Source organism: Lepisosteus platostomus, chromosome 21 (assembly GCF_059453375.1).
Source record: "Lepisosteus platostomus isolate fLepPlt1 chromosome 21, fLepPlt1.hap1, whole genome shotgun sequence".
NCBI classification, from domain to species: Eukaryota; Metazoa; Chordata; class Actinopteri; order Semionotiformes; family Lepisosteidae; genus Lepisosteus; species Lepisosteus platostomus.
The window spans coordinates 18187131-18204668 of record NC_142631.1 but is presented as its reverse complement, the minus strand read 5'-3'; the positions used below and the strand labels follow the sequence as shown (position 1 = coordinate 18204668).

At 36.5% G+C, this 17538-nt stretch overlaps 1 protein-coding gene across 5 annotated transcripts in view; it reads right to left on the bottom strand.

Moving 5' to 3' along the window:
• fibcd1b (fibrinogen C domain containing 1b) overlaps nt 1–17538 on the bottom strand; it is a 231184-nt gene that overhangs the window by 189525 nt on the left and 24121 nt on the right. The window contains exon 2 of one of the 5 annotated variants that reach the window (XM_088615308.1): nt 14445–14496. The exons of the other annotated variants lie outside the window; for them this stretch is intronic. The gene's annotated coding sequence lies outside the window, so the exon portion shown is untranslated. The remainder of the gene's footprint in view (nt 1–14444; nt 14497–17538) is intronic. 5 annotated transcript variants of the gene reach the window in all.

Below are 17538 nucleotides of genomic sequence, written 5' to 3'. Positions count from 1 at the left end.
GGAAATGAAAATATATAGAAAAAGTGAAATATTTATTGGTATACCCTGTATAGCTTAATTCAGGTTATATTCTTTAATTGAATTCAGTCATTCATTCCTTTTGTGTGAGTCTTTGTGACATCATTAGACATGAAAAAAATATATCTAAGATAAGACAGTCACTACTGATTCAGATATTCACCTTATGGGATTAAAAAAACAAAAATATAGTAGGTATAGTACACAAATGCAGTAGGAGTGGATGTGTGTCTTGAAGAGACTAGTCATTTGACAGTCATAATTATAATAGATGTCCTTTCCGAATGTATAAAAATGAACCCATTTTGTAATTAATTTCTATTGTCTAGTATTCTCTAGTCTGTAGAACAGCAGAAACAAGTTTCCACAAGCTGTTTCAATCATTTAAATTACTCAAATGAAGTAAGCTTGCAAGGGAAAATGAGTGTGGAATAAACTTAGATTAACAAGCACCATGTATTGTCATTTAAGTGGATAAAATTAAGATAAGGCGTCAATACTTGATGACTGAATATTTTTATCATTATTACATCCTCACCCAGCATTTAATAGCAGAGTAATGTATATATTGTAACACAGAATTCACATTTATTCTATGTTATATACTATTGACAGCATCCCTCTACTCACAGTACATGTAGTGCAGTGCAAGTAGAGGAATACTATCATGTGATTGGTTAACAAAAAAAAAAGACAAACCAACCTTTTTCATCATTTCTCTTTCTTTCCTCCCTCCACTTTAAATTTTTCACAAACTGCAGGGTACATTGTGGATCATCCTGCGCCGTGTAGGAGTGGGCACTGATTTAAAAACACGATATTTATAATCATGTTTTGAAGATGTTACAGCTAAGTATTCAATCTCATCCAGAAGGGGAATTCAATGTAAACCCCCGTACAGACAGAGCCAACAGATCCTTTCCCTTATCTGATCAGAGAAGACAGCTTTTTAAATATTCACAAATCTGTAGCTTAAAAACAGGCAAGCTGGTTCTGGTGAATTTTCAGCAATTAGTAGATTTATTCCTGTGCCAGATAATTTTAATTGGACGCTTTTCTACTTATGTTTTCTGCAGCAGTTATCTTGAAATGCAACCAGGCGATGGGATTCAATGGCCAAAGCAGCCTGCAGCCTTGTTTCTTTGCCAAGGGTTATGTGCAAATCAAGAGACCAAAAAAAGGGCTGCAGATGAAGAAGCACTGGTTTGTCTGTGAATTGCAAATCCCCCTGTGTCCTCTGAATTATGCAGATGAATTTGAATTCATGGTAGGAATAAAGGTGATGTTTGGTCCTTGAGCAACTCCTGTTTACCATTAGCTATGGTGCTACAAACAAAACCTACAGAAACTGTCCAGCACAGTACAGACAACTAGTCCTCAAGAGTGTAAGGAGTTCAGATTTGTATCTCTCTACAGTCACAACAAAATGGGTGTGCAGTAAGTACTGTATATACGACACTTGTAGATCGATTTTTTTTACAAATTGATATAGAAAAAACAAACCGAAAAAAACCAAAAAACAACATAAAAGGTTTCTGTTGATGAGGAAAACAGCTGTTAAGACAGTTGTCATTTCACATGTTGCTTGAAGCCTACATTTGTTGGTAAATATGCAGCCAATTAGTAAAAAGGGTTATCGTTTTGTGGTTAAGCTCGGAATCACATTTAATAAAAGGTCTGTTGGGAGTCAAAACATCACGTCATCACATAGGGGCCACAGATGAATTACATAAAAAAATAGGAATGAAATGAACAAGAGACCCAAACTTAATGAAAGAAAATAGTACTTAATGTTAATTCATGTTGTATATTTTATGTATTGTAAACTGTATATACTGTAGAAACTCATAGAATCTTAATACAGTGAGGTACTCAACAAAAGGGATTGAAGCTGATCAGTTCATTGTTTGGCAGTTTGTGACATTACTGTACATTTTAAGTTTTATACAGTAAACTTAACTGAGTTTATAAAACATTGCATTTCCTTCACAAGTACTGGATGGGTTTCACAGAAATTTTGGGACTGTGGTGCGGTAATTGTCAGAGGAGAACCTTAGGTCGTAAACCATAATGTGATCCATTAAGCTAAGATGGCCAACATTAACAAATCATACAGCTTACTTTTTAAATGGGGTCACATGAGTTGGGAAAAAGATTTAATATTTAATAATTGAACCCAAATATACTGGTAGTTTATTAAACAAATCATTGCGCTGGTTGAAAAAGACTTGTAGTTGCACCACGATAGGAACACAGGATACTGCTACATGGTCAAATGCCATTTCTGTTATAAATACATCTTGGAAGACAAAGCTGCTGGTTTTGAATTTAGGATTATTAAGACCAGGAGGGGAGGACTATTAGAAAGTGCACATACATGCCTGGGTTACATACAATACATGTCACAGGGCTTTCTCAATGGTTTGCTGTTAAGAATTCTAATTTAATACATTGCAGCAAATGTAAAAAACTCTGACACTGTCAACATACAGTACAAAGGAACAAGATTCTTTTTGCAAAATTAATGTACCGCTGCTCGCTTGTATTGTCTCTGATATTGTTATGAGGCACACAAGGGTTTCTGAAATTCTAAAGTGGTTGACAGTTTGTTTGATTCAAATTGCATTTTAATAGCAAACTTTTAAAAATATTTTTGTTTTAAGTTACTTTCTCTTAAAATGAAAGTCAACAAACAAAGCAAAACAATCATCAGGTGCAGTAAGTTAAAGCAGGAAGTCAACAAATATTAAAACATCCTTTAGATTTCCGAATAAATGTGTGAATGACAAATTAAATATTGATTCCACTATGCACTGCTGTTACTCAGTATGAGCCTGTTACTGGAGATGAAATTAACTGTGCACCCCACAGCACCCTCGCTCTTATTAATGTTCTTATTCCTCCCGTTCTCAAGACCATCATTGTAGATGGTACACTTGATGAATAAGAAAGGTTTTGTGAACATTTCAAACAAAAAGGTTACTTCACGGAGATCTCAATATTAAAATCACCCTTCTCACTACAAACAATCTTGAGAAAAAAAAATTCTCTTGTGCGCCGAACATTGTTTTTAAGAAGTAGAACGAATCAAGCGGGCCGTGCGGGGGTGCAGGGGTGAGGCTTGCTGCCTCGCAGAGCTGTGGCCCTGGGTTCGATTCCCAGTGCACCATGGGCTCATTCGATTCTGGGAATGTGGCTCTAGTGTGAAGGTACGCATGTTGTGTCGGTGTGTGCCCTGACAATTTTACCTAGGGCCAATTTTAATGTAAAAACACAGAAAAATAACAGCAAACTTGTAAATTGGCAATTGTCTCAGATCAAGATAATCCTGTCATTCTATTACGAGGTGTCTGCTTTGGAGCACTGTTGTTAAAGTGATAAATTTGCAGTGTGAGAGCATTAACACTTATGACTTGGCTTAATTTCTCATGAGACACTTGCAAATACATGACAACCAAGTACTGGGGTTTAAGGCATTTTAAATTAGAGTTCACACATTCTTTAGGTTAATTGAATGATAAATTATGTTGGTTCATCGACGTGGCTTGCCAGTTATTTCCAATAAAAGTGTTTCTGAGGTAAGGAAAAAGGAATGGATAGCTCAATACCTGAAGCTAAATCTGGAATCAAGTGCAGATATTTCGAGCTTCAGTGAACTTTAAAGCAGTGAAAACAGACAGTTTGTTCCGATTCAAGTGCTTAATTGTGATATTGAATGGTCTATATACAGGTATATTGTTTGCTGAAATCAGCCGCATCTCCAAACATTCAAATGCACTACAATCAAAAGTTTCTTATCCTAATTTAAAAAACGAATTACTAATTACTAATTTAATTTTTAAAAACTATCAGTCTAGATATTTATTTTGCATTTTAAAGCAAAGAATCCTATTAAGCAGCACATGCCAATATAATATTTTTAAATGGAGGGAACCATCAGTTTCATTCTGTGGAACAATCTACTGTACATACAGTATAAGAGCAAATGTCAACAATGTTATTAACTTGAGTCAAGAGGACTAATACTCTTTAGCATTTAATTATGTTTTCTAAAGCAATGTTTGCCCATCCAGTGATAAAATTGCAGCATCTTAATTTTACATTATTTGTACACATTTGTACAATCCTTCTGTAAAGGACATTAAAATCTGTAAAGAAGGAAACATTGTCAAAATTTAACAAATTTAAAGTCTGAGCAGTACAATTAATTACCTATCAATAACCCGAAAAATGAAAATAAAGCATTTTTGGAGTGCAGAAATACAAACATCATTTTTCTTCGCAGAAAGTACAAGGGCCATAATACCACAGTGAACTACATTTGTGCTGTACTTATAGTTTACTTTAGGAAGCTACTCTGTTGACATACAGTATACAGTAGGAACACCTTCCCACTTCTGCTGAAGAACAAACAGCAAACACTGTAGAATTAATGTATGTTGGAAAAGGTTTCACAAAAAGTACTTGAATCAGGTCCACTCACAGTCCTCCCTGAGTAAGGAATTAAATGATTTTTACCAAGTTCTTTTGAGCTGTCATCCATCCATTAATTTTCTAACCGCTTCATCAAATTCAGGGTCGCAGGGAAGCTGGATCCGATCCCAGAAAGTATAGAAATCTGACTCTGGCCTGGGGTCATTACTCCTGACCTGGCATGAGGGAATTTTAAACAGACACCTGCTGTTGTATGTGATACTTCAGAAATAGCTGAAAGGATAACATCAACAGGAATAGCAACTAGGCCATAAAATCCCCATCATGGTAATAACATAGGGTGAACTTGGCTGGGCATGAACTATAAAAACCTCTGTAAAAGGATTTTAAGTAATTATAATGTTTTTGGTCAGAAATGGCTGGTTTGGTAACACCAGTACCATTGATTGTAATATGCTGGAAAAAATAGTCAAAATAAGCAGTAAATTAATTGATGGCAAATCAAATCACCTTAAATATGGTCTCAAACACACTTCTTCTGCTTATTATTCCTGCCTGTGATCCTTGTTGCCCTCCTGATCATCTGTCCCATCGCTCCCCTCCCTCATTCCCAGAGTCAGTTAATTCTCTTGCTCCTCGGAAGCAGAATGAAACTACAGTACCTGCAGAAACCAGGAATGTTTAGACCCCGAGCACTTTCTGGCGCTGCTTAGATAGTACCTGTAACCTCTCAGCTCTGAACTACATCCTTAAGTATGCAGTAACTGTATTTAATACTTAACCAGGTAAGATGATTGACGTTGTGACTATATTCACTCAAAACGTATTCTTCCAGCTTTCATCTTCTTCACATTCTACCTATTTACAGTATCTACAGTACTGTTTTCATTCTGTGCTACTGAATGTGTATATGCCTGCAATTGTTGGGCACGTTTTCTTTGATGTACTGTGCTGCCCTTACAGTGTGTTTCCTATACAGGGATTATTGGACTAGTTCTTTTTCTCCTTTTGTACTTGCATTTAATATTTATTGCGTTTTACATTGGATAAAGATCCCAACACGGGCAACTAGTAACTTTCATGTACCATTAAAAGGCCCAGAAGCCATTCTTAAGCTGAATAGAATTAATTAGTTAGTGGCATTTCAGAGTCAATAAACTTTATTTCATTTTATTAGAACACAGCAAGGTCACATTGGACTGACTTCTACTGAATGCCTTGCTGGTTTGTGGTCTTGAGGTATTTAATTTCCGGGGAATGGAAAGAGTATACAAGTAGTGAAATAAAACATCATTTCATCTGGTTCCAGTTCTCAATCTGTGGAAGTCATTGGAAAGCAGTATTAATGTGTGTGTATACAGAACTGTTGCGATTTAGTTAATTAGGGTGAAAATAAATCTGGAACTATATCAAACGTATGACAATTTGCTCTTGTGATTAGCAAAATATCCACCTACATGCATTGACTAAATACAGACCCTGTTTGTTTTGTATGTGTATGTGGTCACAAGTCTTAGTGCATTAATCATTCAGGAACAAAGTGAAGAGTTTAACTGCAAATGTAGCAGAGATGTCATGTTTCATTTGTAAAATACATTAGCTCAACTTTCACTTTAAATAAATCAGGCCTCACTGCTCTGAATACACTATTTTGACACCACTGCATCCTGACATTTAAAAAGGTATTAAGAAATTTGGTATTAAAGATTTCCAGAAGACTTCCAATTCAATTATTTCCATAACCCAGGGGTCCTGTAATTCATAGTGAATGCTTTGAATTCTAAGGGCAACTGTTAAAGGATATTCAATATAGTGCTGGATAAAACCTAATGCAAGGGGTTACTGAGGAACAGTAAACTGTTGTCTTCCACCTTGAAATTGTTCTCAAGCTGTATACTTTACAGTATTAAGTACACTTTTGTTTTTCTCAACAAGAGTTAATACCAACTGACATCAAGAATTCATTTAATGAAAACCAAAGAACTTGATGATGAAAAAGCTTGTGATGTACCAGCAAGGTTCAGATTTCCAGGAGGTTTTTGGGTTTTAGTTTATAAACTGACCTTTAAATTATTTTGAAATAATCGTTCATGATTATGATCCTTACTCTTTGTCTTTAAATTTCAAAATAGTTCAAAGATACAGTACTATGTACTGTAGATGCACTTTGTATCTCAATATTTTGGGAGGAAAGCACAGAGCTTCTTTATTGGTTTTGATAGAGCAATAGCTATTTGCTGTATTTGTCCTTTTATCTTGTCAATCAATCAAGATTTATTTATCAATGCAAAACAATACAGCATACAGAGGTGGTTGTCGGCAGTGAAATCCATTTTCCACAAGCTCGCTAAAGAGAGATAGGACAGAACTTGATAGAAGGTTATAAGAAGAATACAATAAATTATACATTAACATTTAACAAGATTATGCAATAATTAAAAAAAGGGGCAGGCGAGAAAAAAATGCAGTGGACTGACTATTTATCAGCGGTCGTTTGGGTAATTGCTGGTATCTGCTGTAGCTGGCTGTTCAGCAGTCTTATTGCCCTAGGGAAAAAGCTGTTTTGAAATCGGCTGGTCTTGGTCTGTAGGCTTCGGTACTATTTTCCAGACGGTAGTAGGGAAAACAGATTGTGGTTTGGGTGACTGAGGTCCTTGAGTATTGACCTGGCTTTCTTGAGGCTTCTAACAGAGTAGATATCCTCGATGTCTGGTAGCACACAGCCGGTGAGAAGCAGTGCCGATTTCACCACCCTCTGCAGTACTTTGCGATCCCAGGTGGAGCAGTTCCAATACCAGGGAATGATGCAGCCAGACAGGATACTCTCAACAGAGCACCTGTAGAAGCTGGCCTGGATATGTGACGGCATGCTAAACTTCTTTAACCTGCAGAGAAAGAACAGAGGCGCTGCCGTGCTGTTTTGACCACGATGTTGGTGTGGTGGGTCCAGGTTAAGTCCTCTGAGATGTTAACTCCCAGGAATTTCACCCCATTAGGGGCGAGTCCTGCCTTGTGCCCAGTGTTTGTTGGGTTAGGTTCTGGTTCACCATGACTCAATATTCGAATGAAGTTGTTACCAAAAATGGATAGATGGAGAAGACCTTTGAATACAAACCACATGAAGTATCACTTCACCTCTTTTTGGTATTCTTAGTGCTTTGACTGTAAACTCCACACATACTGTAGATTCAATTCAATTTATTTTTATATAGCACCTTTCACAACAAGGTTGCCCCAAGGCGCAAACAGTTGGAACAATTATTGAATACCTCAGTCTGTAGTTTCCCAACATCCTTTCATCCCTGCAATTTAGCAGTAAGTCAGATAAATATCAAACATCTGAAAAAAATATATGAAAAATAAATGTATTTACTAAGTTAGATCAAGCGTGCAGATGGTGCTTAGTGGCAGGGGGAACTCTACAGTTTTGCAACTTCTTATTGTAAGTTACAGTAATTTCCATTTCAGTCAACTTTCAAGCTAACTTAAATTAGAAGTTATCAAGAAGGCTGGATCACAAAGGAAACATTAACTAAAGTTAACAAGCAAGGCTTAACATGGAAATGAAAAGAAAACAGTGAGATGATCCTTCATTCATTAAAAAATCTTAAAGAAAATAAGGCTGTTATTTACCGTATATTTACATACTGTACTGTACATAATACAGTATGTATACATTACACTGTATATATACATATCCTTGAATTTTAAAATGACAAAGAGAGAATGTAAAAGAAAATAAAGATGAATGCAAACTAGACCTTCAGAAATACTGAGATGCATAAATAAACACGATTTTTTATAGTTGTCATGAGAGGATTTGCAGCCTTTGAGCTCAGTAGCAAAAGATTGGATAGGAACTAAGCGTGAAAGATAGCATGACATGAGTCCCCAAAGAGCCTTTGAACTGCAGCAATACTTAAAATTGTGCTGAAGGTGTCATCTTACAACTAAAATGTTTAAGATTTTAAACATTTCCCACTTCAGTCAGTGGAAAAGGCTATTTCAGCTGAGACCTCAGATCACAGTTTATGAACCCCGATGAGTCAAACATTTAGAAGGTCTTAAGTGCTGATGTGTGGTGAGCGTTCTGGTGCACTATGGCTGCTGTCGCATCATCCAGGTGGGGCTGCATATTGGTGGCGGTGGAGGGGAGTCCCTATTACCTGTAAAGCGCTTTACAGGTGAGTGGAGTGTCCAGAAAAGCGCTATATATTGTGTAAGCAATTATTATTATTTAGTCATAGAAAGACCCTGTGTCATTATGTCCTCATCCATTCATCTTCTAACCACTTTATCTAGTACAGGGTCACTGGGGAGCAGAGCTGTCCCAACAAGCAACAGGCACAAGGCAGGGTACATCCTGGACGGAATGCCTGTACAGTACATCCCAAGGTGCACTCAGACACAAACGTGCAGTATATCAGGACCGACCGTTCTAGGACTAATCCATAGCTGGTTGTCATGAGCTTATTTCAAAAATTGAAAATTTTGCACTTAAGTAGGAACAGTTAATAAAAAAGGCAAAAAGAATGAAAATCTCAACATTGGCACAAGTCTGGTTAAAGTCTTTAATTCTTTTCAATAATATTAATACTATATATACAGTACAGTACAGTACACACTCACATCAGGGCCATTTTTCCAAGAAAATGTTTAATATCTGTACCCATAAAGTAGGATATGTGCCCAACCAGATTGTGAAAACTGTCAGCTGTGTATCTTGGTACTGTATATTACATGAACAAGGGGAGAGCATGCAAACTGCACACAGACAGCACCCCAGGAACTGAGCCCAGGGCCCCAGCGCTGCAAGGCAGCAATGCTAAGCACTGTGTCACCACGTGTATCCATGCTCCAAAACTGTTAGTGTTAATACACATTCTCATTATTTTTTCACATTCTCAGTACTAATTGTGTTGAATTTGTTTCTTTGCATTGACTTTCTTAGAGGCCTAAGCCCTTTCTTCCCAAAAATATTTTTTTGTAATTGTAGCTGTGGCTGATCTTAAAACGTATTACCCAATAAACCCACAAAACCATTTCCTTGCCACCACACTCATATTACAAAAATACAATGTACATTGAGCTGAATTTTTCTAGCCATACTTAGACTGCTTATATTATCAAGCCAAACAGCACAGGAAGAAAAGCCAAACATATTTATTTTAATAAGGATAGGGAAAATCTTATTCTAAAGTACTCATTTTTATTATTGAGTTGAAACCTTCATATTGACAGGTTTATTTAACACTGCACTGTTGGTCGTATAATGTTGGAAAAATGTTGTTGGTAAGTCAAATGCCAAAGGCTTAAATTAGTGATTGGAGGTGATTGCTTTAAAATCATGCTACATAAAAAGTCATTCAATATTACATTTTTAAAAGGCTTGAATCGTTCTTTTACTTTCAGAGATTAATCACAGTAGGAAATGTCTACACTGACAAGTCTTCTAAAGAGTTTATTTTCACACCCAGGAATTTAAATAGACCATTTCATTGTGAAAACGGTAAAGAATTTCAGTGCATTTTCATTTTATATTAGGAAAAGGCATTAAGTGGGGAGTTGACAAAGTGGCAATCAAAGAAGATTTAACATTGCTGCAAAGTGAAATCTAAACTAAAGCTGGATATTTCTGGGTATTTTACCGTTGGGTAAATATCACTTAGTAAATATCACAACAGCAGCTTTCAATTATTTGTTGGCAATTTTGCTGAACACTCTGCTCCTTTACTTTGCTTTTTTTTAAAAAAAAACAGGACTGCAAGACCTTAATTTTAACTAACAGTTCTGCTGATGCTGATATGATGTTTTCTGCTGCCATTCCGGTTTGTTAGCTCTGTTTCAGCTTCAGCTATTGTAAACAATATTTGATGGGATGTTGGGAGGAATGATGGGCTGCCTGATAATGAAAGCCCGAGCGAAAGATCTGTTATCAAGACTTACAGGTGAGATGGAAGGGCACTGGGGAGGTGGTGTGTGTGTGTGTGGGGGGGGGAGGGATTACTAAGAAAACCCAAAGTCAAAGGAAAATGACAAAAAAAAATAATAACAGAGGAGAGGCTGGGAAAGATCTGAGAAGGTTCTTCTGATCTCACAGTCCAGCAACATTCTCGCCCCATTAAAAATAACCAGCTTAGCGTTGGAGGTCAAACTACAAAACATTTTAACTGATGAAAAGGACAGCTCACAGGGGTATGCTTATGAATAGCTTCCTTATGTCACTCACAGTTTGTGCATATGAGAAGCACCTCTCTTTTGAGAATACAATTCCAATTATTTTGTTGTGCACCCACCCGATTTGGGAGCTGTCAGCTGTGTTTCTCATGTTTCATCTCACGGCAAACCCAGCAACCGCACACGGGGAGAATGGAGACGTGGCACCAGGCTCATCCTTTCAGACATTACAGGCACTTCCAGGAGGAAGTTCACTGCTAGCTGCAGGGAAGCAAGCCCCCTGCTGACAGCACTACAAGCCCGAAGGCACCCTAGAGGTGGCATTCCCCAGCCAAGTTACCCAATCCCATTTATAACAACTGCAAGCCTCTTTAATTATCCCAAACAAGAATCTACTCTACCTCTATGTCAAACATACTCCCTAAAAAGGGGACAGGTTGTTTCCCCAAAGCAAAAAACCTTGCTTTTTTTATCTGTAATGTCTTTTCCATGTTGTACAATATATTTTGTCCAAAGCTCCGAAGACTCCGAAACAGACCATAGTCAAATATCTCAGAAACTTTGCTCGTAGCTCCAGAAATATGACAGGTGCACTAAGAGCCCCAGGCCCAGGGTCTGTGTCTTTTCTTCAACATGCACACCATCATAAAATAACTGTTTGTATACACAAGTGCTCAACACCCACCTTAGAAGTTTCCATTACTCATGATCAGAGAGAGGTAATGTCCTTCACAAAAGATAAAGCATAGCTTTCATTTCCTATGGGGCATTCATAATCAAAAACACTATAAACACTCTCTGCACAATTGTCAGTTCTAGAAATGTCTGCACCAAAATGCTAAAAACAATTTATGTATATACTGTAAACTTTCCAAGAAAGAGAAAAATAAGACAGCCATTTAAAATTAAATTAGAAACGGTCTGCACACACTATAGTTCCTTACACCTAGCTCTGGGCTTCAGAACTACAAGAGACATTCAAAGTACAAAGCTTTAAAAGCAATACTGTTAAGGCAAGTGTAACAGCATATTGTGGCATTGCTATGGAAACAGTTTTCTGATGCAGTCAATATTGTTCATTCCTCAATTCAATTAGTTAGGTCTTATATGTTGCGCTTATCCTTTACCATAACCATGAAATAAACAAGGACAGATGGATTTGCAGAACTTCAGAATTCAGTTATAAATTGCTTTTACTTGAATCAGAGGACAGAAATGCATGTTCCTGCATTGAGTTCAGCTCCATTATCAGTCTGGTCTGTCATGTACAGAAGGTCTATGTTATAACATCTTGATTTTCATATAATAGCTTTTTTCACTTGACAGTGAAGACTTATTACTCACACCAAGTGCAATGTAATCTCATAGGTCACAATGATACACTCACAGAAATAGGAAAATATGGCATGTAAAAATCAAGGAAAAGTGCAGGATCCTTTAGGAAAGACACATTACTTGAAAAATAGCTCAGGGATGTCATCCATAGGATTCACTTTGATCCTCAGGAAGATTATCTATCTTCCCACTATTTAAAACATAATTAACATTACATTTGCACTACAATGAGCTATTGATCTAGAAACTGAAATTATGAGATGGAAAAATATTTTCATATAGTCGAGGGAATGAATATACTGTATACAATGTTTTGTTCTTCCATAACTGTACTGTAGATTTAAAATGTCATTCGGTACCAATTGTTTAGGAAGAATGTCATTAAAATCCCCACAAAAAGTAGATTGTGTTACTTTCACTGGCTAGGCCTGTGACCTACAGAACAATATACCTGGGAGCACTGCACATTAATTCATACAGTAAAAGAAGACATTTTCTGCCCTTACACACTGTAGAACCCAAACATCACATTCTGAGTTTCATATAAGAACGTTTTTTAGATCAATAGCAAAAATTGATGTGTTTTAGAGAGCAAAGAATAATATTAAAAAGAGGCAGCCATGAGGCACAGGTTTATAAAGCTGAGAGGGTACCTGCTCATGTGTAAAGATTTCCATTTCGGCTGTGTTTCTATAATCTGTGGCCCTCAAGTCATTTTATATCAAGAGGATTCTTCAGGCTGTTCTTTAAAAATTATGTGTGCTCGTGTACTGCAATATAAACATAAGCAGTGATCAAAATCCAAATTCTCTTGATGCACACTCCACATTACACTAATCTTTGTGCCAAGGCTGGGATATTGCAGCTCAGGTTTGTTTAATATTTATTTTTGCAAATCCTATTACCACCATAACCTAACAAAAGTTTTGTTTTTAGGGAAAAATGTCCTTCATTTTTTTTTAAGAAATACCCAAAAGCCAAGAATATTCCATTGTGAAGTTATTAAATACTATATCAGTTTCAATGTCTTATATCTGTTTGGGCAAAGACACCTCATGGTGCTTTTGAACAAAGCTGTACAAAGGAAATAAAGTGGAAAATGTTTCACGACGCTGGGAAGATGAATTGCAGAGTTCTTAGAATACAAGGAAAATCAATCACTTTTCAAAGCATTCAAAGCAAAGCCCCAGATTTAAAACCAGGCAGTGTCTGCCCTTGTACAGCAGTATTATGAAACGGCTCTGTATGAACAGATAGTATTCAATAACGGCTTTATTCTGTGCAGTCTGAAAGTCTGTACAACTATTGTATAGATTTTGATTTTATCAAATTAAAGGTTAATGATTTTTTTAAAATTCAAACAATTCAAAATGTATTCATTTCCAAAGGAAAAATATTTTTTTCTTTTACACCATGGACATTGTTAAACCTCCTAGGTGGTTACAGTACAGAATGTCCTAAGGCAAGAGATATCGATGAGGGTCATTTATAATGCAAGAGGCCACCCATAATGAGATAAGTGCAGGTGCACATTAGTAATATAAACTTCACAAACTTCTTTGCGATCAAATATCAGCCTATTGTACAGCATAAAACACGTATGAAATCATTCAGTTGCCAAAAATGCTAATTTGTCTAGGCAAAATGGTTTAAAAAAAACTATTAAGAAAAGATCACTTTAACCTGTAAGCACAGATACTGTAGGTCTTACATAAGTCTTTTCCTTCATATAAGGAACTAATTTAGGTGCACAGGAGTTTATGTGCTGTATACAGTAGCATACAGTAGGAAAGTGATCGACCCCCACAAATCTGTTGTGAGCGGCTCAAGTTACAGCACATCTTTTTCCAAGAAAAACATGAAAGGTTAAACACAAGCTCAAGATAATGTAATTCACACCTTGTTGCACATGTACACACAAAATATTTTGGAATTATTTTACCCATTATAAAGCTTTTAAAAGGATCTGGTTTTTAGGGGTGTTCTGTGCTGAGTTTTCAAAATTTTCAAACATTTCTCAAAAACTCATGGCATAGTTCTGTTCATAGCATCGATGTGCTCATGATACTACTATACTTGATGAGAGATGAGGTTCTTCACATGATCTTTTCTGAAGCAAATAAAATCACAAAATGAGATGTCATTTGAGCAGAAAGCCTACCTTTGCTCTCAAAATGCAATATTATAAACGTCAGCTTCACCATTGACAACCGAGGCAGTGAGTCAGTTTGTCAAATAAAAATATATTGCATGTATGGTATACAGTATATGCAAAAGGTCTTTTCATATTACAGCTGTGCATCTGAATCTATCCATCCGTGAAACCATCTTAGCACATGTATTGAATTGTTTTTCACACTCCTAAATTACTGAATATCAAGATAAAAGCAGTATGATCTGGAACTGTTTGGATCACACATTGTGTTGAGTCTGAGAAGAAAAGCCATGAAAGTAAAAATGTGGAAGTAGATCATACTCACCATTTCCTTGAAATACTTCAGGAGTCATTTGGAATTTCTTCTTTGGGAAATGCTGAAAATAAAGGTTTATTTTAATAAGCAATGCTGCTTTTAACCAGTTATCTGGCACCAACAAGTGTACATTACATACTGTAAGCTTCCAGACGTTAAGAAATAATGCCTCAGAGGTTTCATCTGTTAGTTATCTTTGTTGGAGAAATGTTACTCACTTCCCCTTAAAAGACAGTCAGGAATCCATCTCAGAAGTTTAAAGAAGTTTTTATTTCATGCGCACGGGAGTGCAAAACACCAAGATACTCTGTTTTTCTCAAAGTGATTAAATTTGCAAAGCCCTGTATCTACAGTATCACGCTTGCCTGTGCTGATCAGATTGGCAGCGTTCCAAAATCACGCACATCATCCTCTTCCCTATTTGCAGAAGATTACTATTTATTAACACAATTTGTTACTCAGCTTTGTAGCACACGTTCATTTATACGCAGTATAGAATAATAGTAGCCCTTGTGTCCAGCATTCTTCCAATCCAGTTCAAACCAGTTCTGAATAACCACCTTATAAAATAATGTAGCTTCAGCAGAAAAAGTGTGTACAAATTTCACAAAAACCCTCTCAACATCTTCATTCCTGTTTGTTTCATACAGTATAAGAGTCATATACTGTATGCTCATTACAGCTGAACAGGTACATAAATGCCATCTGCATGGCTGGATGTTTCAAAACTAAACTTTTTGAAATCCCCAGTTTAGTCACAGTCTATAATGAACCAGTATTCCACCAACTCATTTCCTGTCGCAACAATGTGTAGTCAATTTTCTCTTACCAGAACTACTGTAACTGAGTGTAATCTTGATGCATTTTCCACTATCAAGCAATAATTACAGTATTTTATTTGCATAACACAGAATCTTAATGAGAAATTACCAATTAAATTAAGCACTATGAAATTAAGGTTGATAAAACTACATTTAAGAGTTTAAGAACTCAAGAGTTTTGTTCTTTTCAATTCAGAAACACAAATACGAGGTTGCCGAACCACTGTTCTCAATCGGTTATGTTTATAAGACATTTCACTTGAGGGTTGTGAGCTGTACTCTGCTTCAGAAAATTCAGATGTGAAAAAAAGTACCAAAATGTTGTAATTTATTTTACATGTAAAAGTGTCAGTTACATAAATAACTACCAAAACAATCTTACCTTCTTTTAACTTGCAGCCGAAGTGTTATACCAAATGAATTTGTTAATTGATGCATGAAAACACAAGTAATTGCAAAGTTCATCTCGTTCTCCCTGACACATTGATTAGATTATTTTGTACCTTAAACTAAGTGAGAAATCATACTTTCCCAACCACTTGTATTAATTTGTACAATTAACAAGGAACGCATTTTCTGCAGTTCGAATTCTCAAAGTATTTCTTTCGGCACTTGTTTTGAAACATAACATGCAAACAAGAGTAGGCCAGTCTGCCCATTTATCCTGTGTTTTAGTAGCTAATTTATCTGTGGCTTTCATTCACCCTTCCTTGAGAGATATACAGTAAGTGTAGCATCTTCAGCAACATGGCTGGGCAATCTGTTTCACACTCCCACAACCCTTTTTGTAAAGAGGAACTTTCTGCTCTCAGTTTTCAAAGAACATCTCTGTAGTCTCTACTTGGATGCTTGGGTTTTTGATTCAGTGGTGATTCTGAATCGCCACTTCATTTGACAACATTTACCTCCGAGGTTTCTGACTGCTTGAATCCGGTCCTCTCGATTATTGATACATACTGTATTAGGAAGAACTGTGGACACCGTAATGCAGTGCGTAACTAATTGAATCACTCTACTTGGAGCATTTACCACTTCTCAGTCTGAACCTGTGCCTGACTTTGAATAATTGCCTGCAAAACAAGAATTAATCTGCTATGAGGAACTTTATCAGAAGCCTTGTAAAAATCAAAATATACTGTATCATATGCAGTTACTGCTGTTATTTGTTCAAAATGTTAATTAAGCAAGGCCAACCTTTTGTTGGCTTTCCAATTTAGCTCCAATTCTTCCAGATCTCCTTGGAAATAACAGAAGTAAAACGCAGTGGTGTGTAAATCACTTGGTTTGATTTTGTCACCTTTTTTGTAGATTAACACTATTTTTATCAATATTCCAGTCAGTGGGTATAACCACAGTCTCGAGAGACTACCAGAAGAGCTTTGTTAATGGCCCATGAATAAAATCGTCTTTCCTTAAGTACAATTGCTAGAATAACATTGGGCCCTAGAGAGTCGTATTAAGTGCTTCTAAAATCTGGAACATCTCTACCTCTTCTACTGTATGCTAATATTATTTAATATAGAGTTTGTCTTTTCTCAGCTTGAGGCATGATGCCTGTTCCTTCCTTGGCGAACACCTGAGTGAAATATTCATTTAATACATCACCCTTTCCTTTCATTCCCTAACGTTCCTCATTTTTATCTGACAGACTAACTTCATCCTGACTCTTCACAAGCCTCAGCAGAAATCTGAAATTCAATTTCATCACCATTCCCCATGTGATGTAATAATCCAGGATATGTTAAATGGTTTAATCACGACATTTCAAGATCTCAGCACAGCCGACAGAGGCAAGCTGAGTTTATGATTAACACGATAGTGTGTTCTGCAAAACATTGACAAGAGGGAAAAAAAACTATTTAATCACAACTTTGAGTGCACTAGTACAGATTAGGAACACTTGGATGTGCAAGCAAAGAAACAAAAGGGATAGATGCACTGTTAAAACTGAGTAAGGGGATGGAAAAAAGAAAATATTTGCATCAGCTCCAGGTTTTAACAGAGCCATTCTGTGGTAATCCATAGAACTAGTCTGTTGCTTGATATGATATCCTAATACGAGTGATTTGTTTTTCCCCAAATGTCAATGACTAAAGTCTAAAGTAGCAAGAGATCATGGCGCACAAACAATGCCAAACAGATGGTATTCCACTGGGACAGAGTTAACCACCATTCTTATTATCAATCGGTCTCAGATATTGATACTGTACATGCAACAACATGGATGAGTGTCAGCTTGATAGATTGCTTCCTCACTCTGTATAGAGTGAGCTGTATAGCAC